Genomic DNA, 5229 nt, shown 5'->3' with positions numbered 1-5229 from the left:
TAGTTGGGGATATCTGATATTTTTATGATATTGGGATTTCCTATCAAGGGCTATAGCATATCTTTCCATTTATTTAGGTATTATTTTGTCTGCTTTATTTAAGACATTCTCTGTGTAATGTTTTAGACATTTTTGTTAAATTAACTACTGAGCACTATATAGTCTCTTTTCTTTTTTTGAGTAGGGTAATAGTTTCTAAAAATATTTTTATTATTGAAGTATAGTTGATATACAATGTTATATTTGTTTCAAGTACACAACATAGTGATTTGACATTTGTATGCACTATGAAATGCTCACCGCAGTAAGTGTAGTGCCCATCTGTCACCATACAAGGCTATTACAATATTACTGACTATATTCCCTATGCTGTACTTTTCATCTCCATAACTTATTCACTCCTTTTCATCCCCTTCACATATTTTACCCATACTCCCACCCACTTTCCTCTGGCTACCACCAGTTTTATCATTTCAATAAAAAGAAACATAAATTAATTTAATAAAATGAAAAATGATTTGTGTAACTAAGGATATATAACTTTTCTTGGAAATATATAAGTATGTATAAGGCAATTTTAATAAATTATAATCCTATTATTGAAATTTGGGGAATTAAAACAATTTTTATAATTATTCAGTTACAGAAATGTTGTCTAATTTCCTTTGTTTAAATCCTTTTCAACGGTTTCTTCTGCGACCAACAAATTATTTTAAAGTATGTTATTTATTTTCCAAGTGTTTAGGGGTTTTCCTGAAATTTGTTTTCTATTATGTATTTGTTTGTTTGTTTATTTAATGTTTATTTATTTTTGGAGAGACAGCAATTTGAGGAGGGGCAGAGAGAGAGAGAGAATCCGTAGCAATTTTTATAATTATTCAGTTATAGAAGTGTTCTCAAATTTTCTTTGTTTATATCTTTTTCAACAGTTTCTTCTGCGAATAACAAATTATTTAGAAGTATGTTACTTAATTTCCAAGTTGTTTGTTTGTTTATTTAGTGTTTATATATTTTTTGAGAGAGAGTAATTTGAGGAGAGGTGAGAGAGAGAGAGAAAATCTCAAGCAATTTTCATAATTATTCAGTTATAGAAATGTGAAATTTCCTATGTTTAAACTTTTTCAACGGTTTCTTCTGCGACCAACAAATTATTTAGAAGTATGTTATTTAATTTCCAAGTGTTCAAGGGATCTCCTGAAATTTGTTCTCTATTATTTGTTTGTTTGTTTATTGAATGTTTATTTATTTTTTGAGAGAGAGCAATTTGAGGAGGGGCAGAGAGAGAGAACGAGAATCCCAAGAAGCTTGATGTGAGTCTCAAACTCACAAATCATGAGATCATCACCTGAGCCAAAACCATGAGTCGGAAGCTTAACCAACTGCGCCACCCAGCTGCCCCTTGACTTCTAATTTAATTCTATTTTAATAAGAGAACATGATCTGTATGATTTTAATGCTCTAAATGTACTGAAATGGTTTTGTGGCCCAGCATTTTTTAAATCTTTAGGACCGTTATACATGGAAATGTATATTCTATAGTTGCTAGGCGCCTTGTTCTGTAAACACATGGGACCAAGTTTGTTGGCAGCCTGGTAAGACTTTGATACCCTTACTTATTTTCTGTTTACTTGCTCTATTGATTACTGGTAGAGGAGTATTGAACTCACCAACTGTAATTGTGGCTTAATTTCTTCTTCAACGGTTTCTTCTGGGACCAACAAATTATTTAGAAGTATGTTATTTCATTTCCAAGTGTTCAGGGGTTTTAGTGAAATTTGTTTTCTATTATTTATTTGTTTGTTTGTTTACTTAGTGTTTATATATTTTTTGAGAGAGAGCAATTTGAGGAGAGGGACAGAGAGAGAGAGAGAGAATCCCAAGAAATTTTGAACATTATCAGTTATAGAAGTGTTGTCTAATTTCCTTTGTTTAAATCTTTTTCAACGGTTTCTTCTGCCAACAAAAAATTATTTTAAAGTATGTTATTTAATTTTCAAGTGTTCATGAGTTTTCCTGAAAATTGTTTTCTATTATTTATTTGTTTGATTGTTTACTTAGTGTTTATGTATTTTTTGAGAGAGAGTAATTTGAGGAGAGGTGAGAGAGAGAGAGAAAATCAAGCATTTTTCATAGTTATTCAGTTATAGAAATGTTGTCTATTTTCCTTTGTTTAAATCTTTTACAACGGTTGCTTTTGCGACCAATATATTCTATAAAGTACGTTATTTATTTTCCTAGTGTTTCGGGCTGTTCCTGAAATATGTTTTCTATTATTTATTTGTTTGTTTGTTTATTGAATGTTTATTTATTTTTTGAGAGAGAGCCATTTGAGGAGGGGCAGAGAGAGAGCGAGAGAATCCGAAGCAATTTTTGTAATTCTTCAGTTATAGAAATGTTGTCTAATTTCCTTTGTTTAAATCTTTTTGACCAGTTTCTTCTGCGACCAGCAAATAATTATGTTATTTATTTTCCAAGTGTTTAGGGGTGTTCCTGAAATTTATTTTCTATTATTTATTTGTTTGTTTGTTTATTTAATGTTCATTTATTTTTTGAGAGAGCAATTTGAGGAGGGGCAGAGAGAAAGAGAGAGAGAGAGAGAGCATCCCAAGCAATTTTTGTAATTATTCACTTATTGAAGCGTTGTCTAATTTCCTTTGTTTAAATAATTTTCAACCGTTTCTTCTGCGACCAACAAATTATTTAGAAGTATATTATTTAAGTTCCAAGTGTTCAAGGGTCTTCCTGTAATTTATTTTCTATTATTTATTTGTTTGCTTCTTTATTGAATGTTTACTTATTTTCTGAGAGAGAGCATTTTGAAAAGAGGCGGAGAGAATTAGAGAGAGAGAGAGATCCCAAACAATTTTTATCATTATTCAGTTATAGAAGCGTTGTCTAATTTCCTTTGTTTAAATCTTTTTCAACGATTTCTTCTGCGACCAACAAATTATTTTAAAGTACGTTATTTAATTTCCAAGTGTTTATGAGTTTCCTGCAATTTGTTTTCTATAATTTATTTGTTTGTTTGTTTATTGAATGCTTATTTATTTTTTGAGAGAGAGCAATTAGAAGAGGGGCAGAGAGAGAGAGAATCCGTAGCAATTTTTATAATTATTCAGTTATAGAAGTGTTCTCAAATTTTCTTTGTTTATATCTTTTTCAACGGTTTCTTCTGCGAATAACAAATTATTTAGAAGCATGTTATTTAATTTCCAAGTTGTTTGTTTGTTTATTTAGTGTTTATATATTTTTTGAGAGAGAGTAATTTGAGGAGAGGTGAGAGAGAGAGAGAGAGAGAGAAAATCCCAAGCAATTTTCATAATTATTCAGTTATAAAAATGTGAAATTTCCTATGTTTTAATCTTTTTCTACGGTTTCTTCTGCGACCAACAAATTATTTTAAAGTATGTTATTTATTCTCCAAGTGTTCAGGGGATCTCTGGAAATTTGTTTTCTATTATTTATTTGTTTTTTTAGTGAATGTTTCTTTATTTTTAGAGAGAGACCAATTTGAAGAGGGGCAGAGAGAGAGAGTGAGAGAGAATCCCAAGCAATTTATATAATTATTCAGTTATAGAAATATGTCTAATTTCCTTTGTTTAAAGCTTTTTCAACGGTTTCTTCTGAGACCAACAAATTATTTAGAAGTATGTTATTTTTTCTCCAAGCGTTCTGGGGATCTCCTGAAATTTGTTTTCTATTATGTATATGTTTGTTTGTTTATTGAATGTTTATTTTTTTGAGAGAGAGCAATTTGAGGAGGGCCAGACAGAGAGAGAGAGAGAGAGAGAGAGAATTCCAAGCATTTTTTTAAATTCTTCAGTTATAGAAATGTTGTCTAATTTCCTTTGTTTAAATCTTTTTCAATGGTTTCTTCTGCGATCAACAAATTATTTTAAAGTATGTTATTTAATTTCCAAGTGTTCATGAGTTTTCCTGAAATTTGTTTCCTATTATTTATTTGTTTGTTAGTTTATTTAGTGTTTATATAATTTTTGAGAGCGAGTAATTTGAGGAGAGGTGAGAGAGAGAGAGAAAATCTCAAGCAATTTTCATAATTATTCAGTTATGGAAATATTGTCTAATTTCCTTTTTTAATCTTTTTCAACGGTTGGTTTTGCAACCAATAAATTATTTTAAAGTATGTTATTTAATTTCCAAGTGTTCAGGTGTTCTCCTGAAATTTGTTTTCTATTATTTATTTGTTTGTTTGTTTATTGAATGTTTCTTTACATTTTGAGAGAGAGCAATTTGAGGAGGGGCAGAGAGAGAGAGAGAGAGAGAGATAGAATCCCAAGCAGTTTTTTAAATTCTTCAGTTACAAAAATGTTGTCTAATTTCATTTGTTTAAATCTTTTTCAACGGTTTCTTCTGCGATCAACAAATTATTTTAAAGTATGTTATTTAATTTCCAAGTGTTCATGAGTTTTCCTGAAATTCGTTTCCTATTATTTATTTGTTTGTTAGTTTATTTAGTGTTTATATAATTTTTGAGAGCGAATAATTTGAGGAGAGGTGAGAGAGAGAGAGCATCCCAAGCAATTTTTGTAATTATTCAGTTATAGAATTGTTGTCTAATTTCCTTTGTTTAAATCTTTTTCAACGGTTTCTTCTGCGACCAACAAATTATTTTAAAGTATGTTATTTAGTTTCCAAGTGTTCAGGGGTTTTTCTGAAATTTGTTTTCTATTATTTATTTGTTTGTTTCTTTATTTATGCTCATTTATTTTTTGAGAGAGAGCAATTTGAGGAGAGGCAGAGAGAGAGAACGAGAATCTCAAGAAGCTTGATGTGAGTCTCAAACTCACAAATCATGAGATCATCACCTGAGCCAAAACCATGAGTCGGAAGCTTAACCAACTGCGCCACCCAGCTGCCCCTTGACTTCTAATTTAATTCTATTTTAATAAGAGAACATGATCTGTATGATTTTAATGCTCTAAATGTACTGAAATGGTTTTATGGCCCAGCATTTTTTAAATCTTTAGGACCGTTATACATGGAAATGTATATTCTATAGTTGCTAGGCACCTTGTTCTGTAAACACATGGGACCAAGTTTGTTGGCAGCCTGGTAAGACTTTGATACCCTTACTTATTTTCTGTTTACTTGCTCTATTGATTACTGGTAGAGGAGTATTGAACTCACCAACTGTAATTGTGGCTTAATTTCTTCTTCAACGGTTTCTTCTGGGACCAACAAATTATTTAGAAGTATGTTATTTCATTT

At 30.4% G+C, this 5229-nt stretch overlaps 1 protein-coding gene across 1 annotated transcript in view; it reads left to right on the top strand.

Moving 5' to 3' along the window:
• Nucleotides 1-1576: 1576 nt before the first annotated feature.
• Nucleotides 1577-5229, top strand: part of PASD1 (PAS domain containing repressor 1) — a 73765-nt gene continuing 70112 nt past the window's right edge. The window contains exon 1 of the mRNA XM_039249887.1: nt 1577-1592. The gene's annotated coding sequence lies outside the window, so the exon portion shown is untranslated. The remainder of the gene's footprint in view (nt 1593-5229) is intronic.

This window comes from Hyaena hyaena, unplaced genomic scaffold, assembly GCF_003009895.1.
Source record: "Hyaena hyaena isolate Hyena2069 unplaced genomic scaffold, ASM300989v1 scaffold_348, whole genome shotgun sequence".
Lineage (NCBI taxonomy): Eukaryota > Metazoa > Chordata > Mammalia > Carnivora > Hyaenidae > Hyaena > Hyaena hyaena.
Note: the sequence above shows the minus strand (reverse complement) of the source record. Positions and strands in the feature narration are given on the sequence as shown.